The sequence below is a fragment of the Pimephales promelas genome, chromosome 2 (genome assembly GCF_988280905.1).
Source record: "Pimephales promelas chromosome 2, fPimPro1.hap1.1, whole genome shotgun sequence".
Taxonomy (NCBI): Eukaryota; Metazoa; Chordata; class Actinopteri; order Cypriniformes; family Leuciscidae; genus Pimephales; species Pimephales promelas.
This window is the reverse complement of record NC_142770.1, coordinates 5,342,136-5,357,093: the sequence shown is the minus strand read 5'-3', so window position 1 is coordinate 5,357,093 and position 14,958 is coordinate 5,342,136. Positions and strand designations below refer to the sequence as shown.

The following is a 14,958-nucleotide window of genomic DNA, read 5'->3' as shown; positions in this document are numbered from 1 at the left end:
ATTTCAAATAAATCCTAATCTAATTATGACAAATTATATATAGTTGGAAAGGTCAAAGACTTCTAAATAAATATTCTACCCCTGTTTTGTGTTCCAAATTATGTAGGAAGAGTAATTGATGAATTTATGACGAGTACACCTCAAAAAATCTTAAATCTCAATAAATAAATATTTTGTAAAATATATATTTTATATAAAATAAAAATATATTACAGTATATTACAGTACAGTATATTTGATTTACTGTAAATTTAAACTTAAATAACTTTTTCATACTTTCATTTGTTTTCACTTCAGCAATAATCTGCTGAGTGTTTTCTTTAAAACAAAACCAAACTTGGGTATATATTCCAAAGCATTCTTGAACTGCAACCTTTTAAGTTTGAATAATGCATTTTAACCCCCATTCTCAAAAAGGGGGGTGACAGCTAAGGGGTTAATGTAATGCGGTCCGTCCGTGTGGGGCTGCTGTCTTTTACTTAGATTTTTGTATTTGTTTTATTTTGTTATTAAATTGTGTGAACGTTCGCCGGTTCCCGCCTCCTTCTTCCTTCCTTACATTGAACATTGTTACAGCAACAACATAACAAATTATTCTAATAGACAGAAAACACTAAGCCTACTGCACATTTTATAAACAATAGTTTAGTATCAGCATTTGATGGGGAAATATGTAAAATTATGAAATGATGAAAGGCTTAATCTGACTGAAATAACACACAACAAATAAAACATAATTTATCTTACCGATTTTTGAGCTTTTCTTTTGTAGAATGTCGGATCAGCATATGTTATTTCTTCACCACTCTGAACTGTTTGAACAATATAAATGATAGACTGTTAAAAAGCGGAATAAAAGATGTTTGAGAATTATTGTTGTGCTTTTTCTGCAACACGTTTACGTTGTTTTCATATAATACTATGGGGCTGTTGAATGCTCGATTCAGATGGACCCTTTTCACAGACTGTGACGCGCAGGTACATTGCACAGGTAGTCAATCAATATCACAAATCTAGTAAAGTTTTTCATATTTTGATTTTTAAAAACTTTAAAATTTTTGGAAAGTCGTGGAAACATGATAGATTTTTTTCCTGAGTACGGATCCACATAAACTAGAATGTTAAGTTCATGACAAACTCTTTAAATAAGTCCAAGAGTTTTACACTTTGGTCTGTTATTGTAGGAACATTGACTTTACATTTTCATGCTCCAAAACATGACACTGAACAAAACAAACTGTGACTGGTTGCTTTACTTGTCAGTCAGACAGCTCTTAGGCTGTCCTTGGCCAATGAAAGCTGCAATGGAGCCCAGACCTTGTGCCGTCAGTCCAGAACTAGGTATCCGGTGTTCTCTTGCGAGAGGTTCTCTCGTTTACGCTACAGGAAAGATTAATCTTCTCGAGATTTTGAAGCCAAAAAATTATCCTTAATTTTGTATTCATTGTCAACGCAGTGCAGCAGCTAGCAGATCTAGAGCAGGCTGTCTAGCGCTCATAGGCTGCCCTGCGGGAACTGCACAGCGAGTCCGATGTGACGTCACGTCCAATTGAGGGCGCTCATGCCCTCACCGCATCCTAGCCCGCCAGAATGGGTGTGGCTTAGCGTATATAAGCAGGGCTCAGAGGCTGTTTCTCTGGTTTTCATCGACTGAAGCAAAATAACGCTTGTGGTGTTAGCACAGCAGGTCACACAATATTCATTCCCTCATCTAGAGAGAACCGAGGTTACGTTAGCTAACCGATTCGTTCACTTACGAGAGGTTCTCTCGTATTGTGTAAGTTTAGCTTACGCTACGGGAACCCTTTGTTAACGCTGTGCGTGTCAGCATCCACCTCCTGAGTCGCAGAACGTTATGAGGGTAGTCTGCACATGAAAATATCTGGACAGAACTGACTTCTCACTTAGACAGCAGTTTCGCCTGCAAGGCGTTGAACTTCCAGGTTATAAAACCTGACAAAGGTGGACGGAGAGGACCAGCCCGCCACCACACATATGTCTTGAATGGAAATTCCGCTGGACCATGCCCACGACAAGGCCACGCCTCTAGTGGAGTGAGCCCTGATGCCCAGAGGGCACTGCAGACTTTTTGAAAACGGTTTTGAGTGACAGGTATTTCAGGTCCGCCGAGTCTAGGGTTTCAAAGGGGAATGCTTTCAGGGCCTCTAGGATCAAAGAAAGATCCCACATAGGAACTGAAGGGGGGCGCGGAGGATTCATCCTTCTGGCTCCTCTGAGGAAGCAGATGATAAGCTCGTCCCTGCCTATTGACAGACCGTGCATTGATTCTGAGAATGCTGCGACGGCCACCACATAGACTTTGAGCGTGGATGGGGATCTACCCCTGTCCAGTAGCTCTTCAAGGACTCACCATTTAGAGAACACAGACCATTTAGACGCGTAGAGCCTTCTGGTAGAAGGGACTCTAGACTACGTGATCGTGTTCAGTACTGCATCTGGCAGGGAAACGGATACCCGTTGATCACCCATACGTGCAGAGACCAGCACTCAGGATGGGGATGCCAGATCGAGCCGCAAGTTTGAGCGGGACAAGCTCGGGACAGGCGGGACAGGCCATGGGGCTGTCTGTGACAGCCGTGTTAGCTCTGGGAACCAAGTCTGGTTTTCCCATCGCGGGGCTATGAGGAGCACAGAATGGCGCATTTCCCTGATTCTCTTGATCACCTGTGGCAACAGAGACACCGGAGGGAAAGCATATAGTGGGCGGCTGTCGCGCGCGCTGTGTTGATAGGCGAGCCTTCATGGCCACAGAGTCCAGTTCTATTCCTAAAAAGGAAATTGACTGACTAGGCAGGAATGAGCTCTTGATCCAGTTGACCGTGAGACCTAGGCTTTTCAGATGACTGAGGAGCGCAGCTCTGTGAGACAATATTTCTGTCTCTGACTGTGCTAGAATCAGCCAATCGTCCAGATAGTTAAAAATTCGCATGCCCTGAGTTCTCAAGGGGGCGAGAGTCCGTGCTAAGGACAGGACGAACGGCAGGACGGTATATTGATAAACCCGACCGTCAAAGGCGAATCTCAAGAATGGCCTGTGACGGGGTATTATCTGAATCTGGAAATAGGCATCTTTCAGATCGAGAGATATAAACCAGTCCCTCGAGCGAACGTACGTGAGGAGTTGTCTGGTTGTAAGCATTTTGAACGGTCTTTTCATAAGGGCTTTGTTCACATGCCTTAGATCCAGTATGGGTCTGAGTCCCCCGTCCTTCTTGGGCACGAGAAAATAATGGCTGTAAAAGCCTGACTCGCTCAGAGAAGGTGGAACCGGTTCTATGGCCCCTTTGCACAGCAGCTTTGCTATTTCTGAGAGAAATAGGTGTGCTACTTCTGCATTCACTGCCGTTGCGGTCCGTGTTTGAAAGCTGGGCTGTAACGCATAGCCCTGCTTTATAGTGTTTAGCACCCATTCCGATACCCATGGGATAGCTTTGCATGCTTTTGTGGAGCTAGAGGTAGAATGTAGCCTGGCATGCCAGACCTACATCAAGATGTTAGGTCTGGAAACTCTTCATTGACACGGCTCAATCCGAGGGGCGAGATAAACGGTTGTCTTTCAAATTCTCTCTGCACGCAATTGGATAGCGCTACAGCCAATCAGAGCAATGAAGAAGGTGACTTACTCAGCGTAGCAAGTTGATATATTAATATTAAACTTTTACCGTATCCAGTCCAGCTGTCAACATTTAACATTGAAAATAAGGGAGATTTCCCGGAATCCATCCCCAAAATAAGGGATTTTTTTTTGTTTTTTACACGACCCACAAACTTTAAAAATAAAACACTAATCATTAAAAGTCTAAAGTGTTTATAACTAGCCTACATATGTGTGAGAGAAAGAGACAGTATGTGTGTGTTTGTGTGTGTATGAGAGAGAAAGAGACAGTGTGTCATTAAAAAAATAATATCATAGAGAATGTTTAAATACTAATATCAGCTTACGAGGGAAACGGAGCCGGAGTAGTGGTGCTTCGGAGTGGTGGAGATGATTCGGGAGAGGTCCGTGCACCGATCAGAGCGTGCACTGACATGGAGTAAAGCTTCATCTTTATCTTCGACGACACAGCACGAGCGTGGCAAATATGACAAGTTGATCGTTTTGCCACAGCTTTTTTGTAACAGCGCGGCGCCGGCCCCGGCCCCATCCGAGGATGAACGACTTAAAACCGAATATGTCCGAGCTGGCTCTGACCGTCGCAACTCTGTCGTCATTTTGTTAAGCCCGCCCGCCGACCCTATACACGATGTGATTGGCCCTACCAGAGTTGGGGTTTTCCAGATAAAACGTCTATGGAGAGTTGCTAGACCACACTTTGCATCTAGATTTCTAGGCTAGGTAGAATGGTCTCCGGGTTCTGATCGCGCCGCTGTGCGGGCTTGAGAAACTAGACCGGAGGAGTGAGCCCCTCCCTGAAAACAGTGGCAGGCTGTTTCATATGCAGCGTCCCGATTGCTGTGAATAGGGAACGCTTTGTTATCACTTTGTGATGCACGAGTGGCGCCGTGAGAGGGGTGTATGCTTGTAAGCGTGGGCGCTCGTAAGCGGGCACGTGACTTACAATCATAGTTTTACCGGCATGAGGCTGCGCTTTGTGGTGTGTGTTTAACATCACTGGTGAAGTGCGTGTCAGTAAGCTTGAGCGCTTGTGAGCAGGCATGAGACTTACGTTTACACTCTGACTCATGTGAGACTGCACTCTGAGTCTGTGGTGTGTGCACGGCTTCATGTGAGAAGTGCATCTTAGTAAGCGTGAGCACTTGCGAGCATGCACGAGACTTACATCTATAGCCTGATTGAAAAGAGGCTGCACTTTGTAATGCGCGACTTGGCCGTATAATAATGCGGGCAGATGTGGGCATGGACATCTGGGCACATCTGCTACAGTTAACACTCAAGCGGCATTTGCCAGCTTTATGTGAGTGGGCTCTGAGTGAGACACGGGAAGTGCTGTGTTTATGTGTAGGGGTGAGCACTGGGGTGTGGGCACCTTTACTACACTTAGTCTTGCCACTGAGCCACAGGGGCAAAAGACATAAGCTTTAGTTAGCGCGAGCAGATAAGAGAGCGTCATCACAGTTTTTGTGTGTTGGTGTTTGTTTGCAGGCGTGCATGTTATATACGTAACAGGCTCATTGCTGCAATATTGACATTTCCAGGCGCTCGAACTAGGAGGAGCTGAGAAATGTTTAAGAAATGGATGTTGGTCCGGCCTCGGGGGGACTAAAACATATCGCTTATTTTTTGGGTCGTCAGCATTTCTAAAATTCTCCGTTTTAGGTCTTCGTTTTAGTTTTTGCCGTTTTAGTCTGGACGGGAGGTGCAAACGTAGCAAAAGGTCTAAAACTAAAATGTAGTAGTGTGGATGGTGCCCTAGGGTGTATATTTACACCAGGAAAGTCCGATAGTTCACTTGCTTTGGTCCAGACCAAATTTATTTATTTATTTATTTTATTTATTTTATTTATTATTATTATTTTGGTACGGTTCGCTTTCACACTGCTCTTTTTGCAAGTGAACCAAAATTTGTAAACAAAACCACACGTGTGCTAGAAGAATTAGAAACTAATGAGTATCATATGATACAATGTCATCTATACGATGTTGTAATTCGGATTTTGAGAAGACGACGAGTGTAACGTTTCAGCGGTTCTATTAAACTCGGGGAAATACGACAACTCTCGTCTCTCGTGCATCTTTTCATTCGACCATCTACTGTTTTTTATCTCTGGGCAACATCTCAACTTTGCGTTATATATAGAACTTTTCTCGGCACTCGCTTTACATAGAAGGGGGAATCTCGTCAACCACCACCAAAAGGTGGTGAACTGCAAATGCTTTATGAACTGCAAATGATTTTTTTTGCATCTGCGCGATTAGACTAAAGAGAACGCTCTGTATGTGAATGTCCTGATGCACTCATTCATTCATTCATTCATTCATTCCATTCCAATGATGCACACATGACGCACAGAAAGACGCGCAGCAGTATCGTGTGGCCAGACAGCGCACCGGAATATTCTCTTTCGATGCAGTGCTTTCTTGCAATTGGGTCGGTTCATGTTCACACCGTAAACGAACCGTACCAGAGTTCGTTTGGAACCGTACCGAGACCACCTCTTCAGCTGGGTCTCGGTTCGGTTGTTTGGTCCGCACCCAAGTTCGATTGCTGTATTCACACCTGCCCAAAAGGTCCGCACCAAGGGGGAAAACGAACTAGAGTTCGATTCAATCGAACCAAACAAGGCAGGTGTGAATACACCCTTAGTCTTAACACTTAGGAAACTTTATATATCACACTTATACTTAAGTTTGGGAATAAGAATACATTTACACTATTCTTAGAATTTTGACATACTTAAGGGCATACTTACTTTTACTCTGAGTGGCTTTGTATACGGCCCCAGTTATTTTTTCAGTTTATTTTTTACAATGTTCAAAAAGTTTCTTTTTAATTAATTGACTCGCTCTGTTTACCTTTTTTTAACAATGGGTTCGTATGGAGACTGGAACAGGACAGCATCCAAACGGAAGTCTATGGTGTTTTCATGGATTCTACAGAAGGACAACCGGAAATCGAGGGTAATTGACCAGCGACTCAATGACATTGGCCATTACACTGGTTAAAATTGTGGATTTCTCTGGATTTAAATATTGTTCGAAACATTTGAATAATGTAAGTGTAACGATGCAGCAGAGAAGGAGGAAGCAGGATCCAAACGCAAGCACAGATTTTAATTATACAAACAGATAATCCAAGACAAACGACAGAACAATTCCTCAGGACAGGAACAAGGACAAGAAACCACTTCAAGCAACAGCACACATTACAACATCAGGAACTCACCAAGACTGAACTAAACACAGGGCTTAAATACAGAGGAACAGATAAGTGAAACAAGACACAGCTGGGCAAATTAACTAAGAACACAGGTGGTAAACATGAACACAAACGAGGAGCGGGGAAACTGGAACAGGACTGAACCAAATACACAATAATGAGGGAAACACAAGACAGACAAGAACAAGACACAAACCCACATCGTGACAGTATGTGTATAAGTCAACAAAATATAGGACATGGTCCTAGTGATTTTTGGATATTTTAATCTAAGAATTTTACATATTGTGTCCTTAAGCTTGCAGCACTAGAGAGCCTGTTTCGAGCCATGCAAACTCAGTCACTTATCATTCACACACACTTAATCATTCTCTCTCTCTCTCTCTCTCTCTCTCTCTCTCTCTCTCTCTCTCTCTCTCTCTCTCTCTCTCTCTCTCTCTCTCTCTCTCTCTCTCTCTCTCTCTCTCGCTCTCTAGTAACTCAATATCACTGACTATATTTACAAGCTGTCAATATTCGGGTTATGGTCGGGTTAAGGTCACTATTCGGGTCTTTGAAACATTCGGAAAAACACGTTTACATGCTTGAGCAGAGAGAGTTACTCCTGTATACATGGAATTTGTAATCAATTGGCAATATCCCGATGTAAACAGCAACCTACGGTTAGTGTCTGGACGTACGGACAACCTTAACACGCAATATTGAAGATAATGACATTTCCGATTCTTCTTCCTGTATCCAAAACCAACAACAACAGCAGCACGCAGATAATAAATAGTTCGGGGCAGATAGCGATCGCCTTTGTTTGCACTTTGGTGCTGGTACTGACCGTAGGTCTGAGATGAAGGACCTTGCTTGCAAATTAACATTTGAAAATCTCACACACACACACACTTCCTCCCAGCATCCCCCACTCTTGCAGAGATCACCTAAACTCACACAAAAATCTATATGGCTTTAACTTGAACAACTATCATACAGTTTTAAACATTGTTTAGTATTATTTGAAATGTCTACATGTGCAACTGATACAAGTGCCCTATTTCCAAATAAGTAAAACAAAAGGTAATAAGAGTTTAGGGATAACTGACACACAAAGGAATGTGGTCTCTAGGCATGGTCCTACTCCCAAAAAAAAGGTGTAAATTCATGAATGCAAATTACCACTATTAGCAAATGGTCAATTTCTATTCCCCGGTAAGTCTGGGGGGTGAACACAGTAAATTTCCACTAAAATAAGGTCTGGCTATATAATGAAATGCAGCGGAAGGATTAGGGGCCTTTTCTGTATGTCAGATCAACCCGTGAATGCTGAGTCGTCGAGACTCAGCATCCATGTATTTCATGATGTCGGGTAAAAGATTTTCCTCTTTTTCTAGAAAATTTGATGGTTTGCATTGACTATCTTTCAAATGATTATGAAATTGTAATAATTCATTTACCTGACATAATAAATTGTCACATTTTAAAAGGAATAAGGAATTAAAAGGGTTTAAAGGAGTTAAAAGGAATAGTCAAACATTCACGTAGATTGAATGATGCACAGATACCATTGAAAAACCTTTTCATTTATGGAGTCAGATGAAATAATGAGTTATTACATAAAATAAAATGTATTGCATTTAATTAAAAATCCCTTTGCCATGAGAGAAGACGGGACACGCGTGAGACCTACAACACAAATCAATGTTCCTTTTGATGGGGATATGCCGATACGCGTTTACATGACCAAATATTTGCGTTAGAAAAGGGGTAACCCAGGGATCATATCTGTGTTTTTAATAACCGGAATATGAGCATATTCAGGTTTTTGCGGGTGTTTACATGGCCGTGCGCGAACGGGTTATTGCTAATATTTCGGTTTTGAACAGGTTATTGGCTGCTTCTAAATGTAATGACTCTGTAAAAATTATGTTTTGGAATTAGAAATGGAGGCTTGGGATGAAATGCATAAGACATGTGTCCTCCTGGATTATTCCTACTGCATTTTTACAACTGTATTTTTTTCTACTTAGAAAAAAATAAACTTTTCTTGCCTTGCTCATACAATTAAAAGTAGCAATATTCTACTTATTCAGGGTGAATAATTCCTTACTTAAAAACATGTATTTTTACAGATGTTTCAGCAGAGAGTAATTCTACTTGCCCTCTTGGTCTGTTTTCCTGCAAATCCAGAAGATTCTGACAGCAAAAACAATCAACAGAAATGCAGCAGCAGAGATCAGCACTATATACAAGGTTGATAGGCTCTGATCTGTAATAAACAAAATGAAGCATTAACATGAATGAACCTGTCAATATGCTACAAAAAACACTATATGAAATATCAGCACTATATGACCTATATGAAATCAGTTCAGTAAATATATATATATATATTAGGGCTGAACGATATATCGCACGATATTGTTATGCATCTAATCAGTAAAGCCGGTTCCTTGATTAGTAGTAAATCACCTTCACCTGCTTTCAGATGGAGCGGCATTTACTACAAAGAGCCGTAGTTCACTGACAAGCTGAGCCATATTGCGTTAAAATCGAGGACATATCGCCAACAATATTTAATGCGATATGGCTCAGTTTGTCAGTGAACTACGGCTCTTCGTACACAGCAAAAACTCCAGTGTTAAATTAACACACCTGGGAGTGTATATGAGTCCAAACTCAAGAATGTTAAAGTTAATGAGATAATTAAATGATTAATTGAGTGATGATTGAGCATTATTGAAGACACCTAAAGCAGAATCACAAGGAGAAAATCTAAAATTGTAAGCCACCGTTATGGAGATGAGTGTTTGCTTTATTTGGGCTCTTGACCCTTATATTATTTCTCTAGATTTTGTTTGGCTTTTGTTTATGAGTTATAACTTCCAGATGAACAAAGAAAAAATACAAACTAATAGCTTTGGTTATATTATGACAATCATCATTTGAACTTAATGTTTGTGATGTATGCTGTTGGTTACAGTATAACTGTCATTCTGCATAAATACCCAGAATTTGAGATATAATACAATGGATTTTTTAAAAGTTGAAAAAAAAAAGAAAATCTTTCTTTTAGGCACACACAGATATAAAGATTCAGTCAATGCATCTCAACAATGGTGACAAGCAGAATATTCAATTAGGAAAAGTAAATTACATAGACAATTCAGATCATAATTTATTCATACCGCAATGCATGATGGGAGCCATTAATGCATTGTGATTGGTGGCAACAAGGATTATTATTGTCACCACGGTTGAGATTCACAGGCTGATTATTGATGTCTGTGTTTCTAAATAAATGCATTTGAAAGTGATTTGATCAGAACAATTTTTATTAAATGTTTTGGATCATAAGAAAAATACAGATATGCTGTTGAACCACTAAGCTATTGTTAACAAGTTAAACCAAATCATCTGAATGAGTTTCATTTTTCAGATCACAGCATGATTATGTCAAAACATAACCAACACTATTGCTGAACGATTGAACTGAACGATTAATTGCATTTGCGATAAAATCGCGATATGATGAAACGCGATTTTGTAATCGCAAGAGCTGCGATTACACTGGTCACGTGACACGCGGGAGCAGTCTGCAACATCAAGCATCAACTTGCCACTCTACGCGGTCTGGCGTTCAGAAAAGAACAGTTTATTTTTAATGTATGTGATATTGTGTTATTTATTCTCTCCCCAACAATCCTGGATCGATTCAGAGAATTTCAGAATCGAGTCTGAGCTTTTAAACACAGATGCGTGATGACGCTGCGCGTGCTTCAGAAACGAACCGTGTTCTCCTTGCTTCTATTCTCTCTTTCTCTCTCTCTCTCTCTCTCTCTCTCTCTCTCTCTCTCTCACACACACACACACACACACACACACGACACCGCTCGAAGCTTCCGAAACATAGTAACGTTATTTCATAAAGTTCAGGGTTGAACCGAATTACAAGGACATTCGCGGGCTTCATTGAACAGGTTTTGCCGCTTTGCTTGATGTTATAACATTACTCTTGCAGTGCTCGTTCTCTCCCGCGGGAATTTTACTTACAAATGCTTCACAGAGGCATTGTTTATGTCTTTTGGAATGCAGTTGGCTTAACGTTATATATTAAAACTATGAAAATCATAGAGAAGGCTGCTTTCATTTTAAAATACTAACGCGCGCTGAAGAGCGCTCGTGCATGAGGCCGTGAGCGACTCATTGGTTAAATGTGCAAACGTGCATGTCAAAATGTTTTTATGACGTGAAATTAATGTTAACACAGTCAGGTCTTAAACCAACAGGACAAACCACATTTACAATTTCAAGAGATATGTGCATTAGTGTGAATGCAGCTTATCATATTACTAAGGGGGAAAATCACTCCAGCTCTTGAATGATAAACATTCAGACAGCCTACTTTTAAATAGAGACCACACTTTCTTTATTGCTTGTAATGCTTTTTTTGTTTCACTTTATTTACTAGCTTTTATATTTTGAAGATATATTATTATATAAAGCCTATTTAAAATTCTTAACATTGGTTTAATTAAATGTTTTTTTTAAATTATTTTTGAAAGTATGATTGTTTATACATGTAATTAAATACATTTTAAGTGTATTAAGATTAATCAATAAAAAAAGTAGATCGGATCATGAGCTGCCTAAAGATTCCCATCCCTACTCTACAATGATTTATTGCTTGTCTTTGTCGACTAATACAGAAGGTAAATAACTTTTTTTTTAAATCGCATATTAAATCGCAATCGCAATATTGGTTAAAAAAATCGCAATTAGATTATTTTCCATAATCGTTCAGCCCTAAACACTATCAGATCACACTTTTCTTTGTTCATTTGACTGTTATAAATCTATAACAGCAGACAAATAAAGTTTAAAGTGAAAGTATAAGGGTCAAGAGCCCAACTAAAGCAAACACTGATCGCATAACGGTGACTTACAATTTTAGATTTTCTCCTTCAGTGATTCTGCTTGTGATCATCAGGTGTCTTCAATAATGCTCAATCATCACTAAATTAATCACTTAATTATCTCATTAACTTTAACACTCTTGAGTGTTAATTTAACACTCATATCTGCATCATATCTTCCATCTGAAAGCAGGTGAAGGTGATTTACTACTAATCAAGGAACTGGCTTTACTGATTAGATTACATGCGCATAACACTATCGTGTGATATATCGCCCAGCCCTAATATATATGTGTGTGTGTGTGTATATGGATCTATATACATCCACAGACCTGCACATGTGTGGCAGAGTGTGTTGATGTCCAGATGTGTGGTCTGGTTGCTGACAGGATTGTTCAGCACACAGCTGTAAGTGTTGTTATCCTGATATTCCACCTCCAGAGGTAGAGAGAGACTGATGCTGAGATCACACACACTGATGCTGGACAATACACTCATTCCTGCGTACCAGGACAGAGTCGCATCACACACACTCAACACTGATGAACACACCACTGAACAATTTGGGGACAGTCTGAGGACGGAACAGTCTCTGCTGATGACAGGAACTGGCAGACGAGCTGGAAAATGTGAGAGAACATAGATAAATGAGGATGAATGATATACAAGTAGATATTTAAGTAAGGTGCATGAGACATGATGTAAATCATGGAAGTATCACAGACTATTTTGATTATGCTTAATTTCCTATCAATTTGTAATTGTTAAATTACGTATATGTTCGGGAAAATGGTATTCAGCTGTTTATGTGTCTAGGATGCACAAATGCTGTAATTAACCTTAGAACTTTGATATGCTATTCCAGGTTTAACAAGTATTAAGATGCTTATTTTCTTAAAATCTATAGTTCTCAGCTCACCATAGACGGTAAGATTGAATATGTTGAGCGGTGTCTTTGATCTGCTGCCGGTGACTTTATAAAGTCCAGAGTCTGTGGTTCTGGTGTTTGTGATGGTCAGAGATCCAGTCTTCTCATTCAGTGTCAGTCTGTCTCTGAATCTCTCGAAGTTATTTCCTTTGATTTTAGCTATGAGATTGTTGTGTCCAGTTCTCCAGGCTATCAGTTCACCTGTCTGTATTTCAGTATCAGTGTTTAGAGTGACAGATTCTCCCTCAGTCACTGACACTGACTTCACTTCATCAACACCAGACACTCCTGAAACAACACACAGAAATATTCACTCAGAATTTGGAGATTTAACAGATTTAGCGTTTTCACCATTTTAAACAATTTACAAGTGTGCCACTTCACTAATTTTAGTGTATAATTCAATAAAAAATTCAAATTCAAAGTGCATTACAATGAAGTACAACTGTAGATTTCCAGTATAACGAAGTATAGATACAATATAACTGCAGTACACTGAAGTAAAACTGCAGTAAAAAAACTTCAGAATAGTGAAGTAAAACTGCAGTACAACTATAGATTTGAAGTACAGTGAAGTAGCCTATAGCCTAGATATAATAACTACAGTTCAGTGATACACTGAAATACATGAGAAGACTTTAAATGCAAAAACCTCAAAGTCCATCTGAATTTCTTTCTTTTTTTTTTTTTTTAAATGAGCTTTTTTTAAATCAGGCTCTCAGTCATTTCACTTTATGACAATGAAGTAATTTTGGCTGCCGTAAAAAAAAGTGAAATTACTGAACCTAAATAAAGGAGCTTTATAAAAACGTCAAATTAACTTTTTTTTTTTTTTTGCATCTGAAGTCTTGGCCCATGTCATGAGCAATGATGGAATGTAACGAAGTACAAATAGTATTCGTTACTTCCTTTACCACTATTTATGTTTATCCCATCAAAATTAAAGTGGATTTGAGAACCTCAGAATGTAAAAAGTGTCCATTAAATAGTTGTAAATATAACAAGGGCTTTGGATGAAAGATAAATTACTTGTTTATATCAATAAGAGTTGTTGTGTAAGCTTTTTGTTTTCATCCTGTGTATTACTATTATGTCAATTTTGAGTGGTTCATTATATTTATTATTAAATGTAAAAGGTGCTCTGGCAACATGGATGCACAAATTTTTTTTAAGATATGTTATGTGCAGATGGGGTTTAATCATTTATGCTGTGTACTACTTGCCTCATTCTTTCTCTTAAGTTATTAGATTACAAAAAGTTAGATGGTTAAGATCACCATATAATGTTGTAATAGCTTTGCTGGGTTTATTAACTTGCTGGATTTATATTTTTTCTCTGTATTCGGTAGCCAATTCTGAAACGGAATTTTTAAGCTATAAAATGCTGTGTTCTGTATCTTAACTTGAGACGCCAGAACCCCTTTTACATTTAATAGAAAATATAATGAACAATTTATATTATTATTATGTAAAAATTCATACGAATTTTGGAAGATTTACAATGCTAATAACCATGGAAATGTGTCATTACGCTCTGTAAATATCTCTTAACAACACAATGCAATCACTAAAACCTTCTATTAAAAAAAAGTATCTGGTAAGAATATATTCTATATTAACAATGCATTAAATCACATTACACATTAATTAACCACAATAAATAAAACAATTTAGGGTATACGATTTCAAAGATTGTTCATTATTAATATCCTCGTTTAGATGCTGGTTATGGTTATATAGTACAATCCTAACAATATGAATAGAAAAAAGAATGAAAAAAATCCATTCACTCTATTGGCTGTACAGCCGCAGAAAAGTTGACCAATGTAAGCTGTGCGGCCGCACAGCTTATATTGGTCAACTGCTCTCATCCAATCACCAGCTCCACTTGAAACTCCGCCTGGCGCTCACGTCTCCAACCCAACCGCATCAGTTTTATCAGTTTGACAACTTGCTCATGCTGCCGGTCGGCATTGGAATGTTAGCCGTTCCCTTTCGTTGTCACTTCGAGTTACGTCAGAAGTGACGGAGAATGGGGGTTTCGCATAGAAAGCCAATCCTCTTCGAGTATTTAAAAATGAGCCAATGGCATGAAAATGCTTTGGGGCTGCGGAATTTGCATAGCGTATCTCCGCCCCACCCCGTGGGTATAAAAGGAGGAAGTGAACGCAACCGCAGTATGTTTTCGCTTCGGAGCCAAGAGACTTCTTCACTCCTTAAAGCCATGCTCACTGACATGACTCTTCGAGACGAGCGTCCTCTTCAGTGT

At 39.5% G+C, this 14,958-nt stretch overlaps 1 protein-coding gene across 1 annotated transcript in view; it reads left to right on the top strand.

Moving 5' to 3' along the window:
* LOC120474283 (titin) overlaps positions 1–14,958 on the top strand; it is a 164,302-nt gene that overhangs the window by 88,069 nt on the left and 61,275 nt on the right. The gene's annotated exons all lie outside the window — the stretch shown is intronic.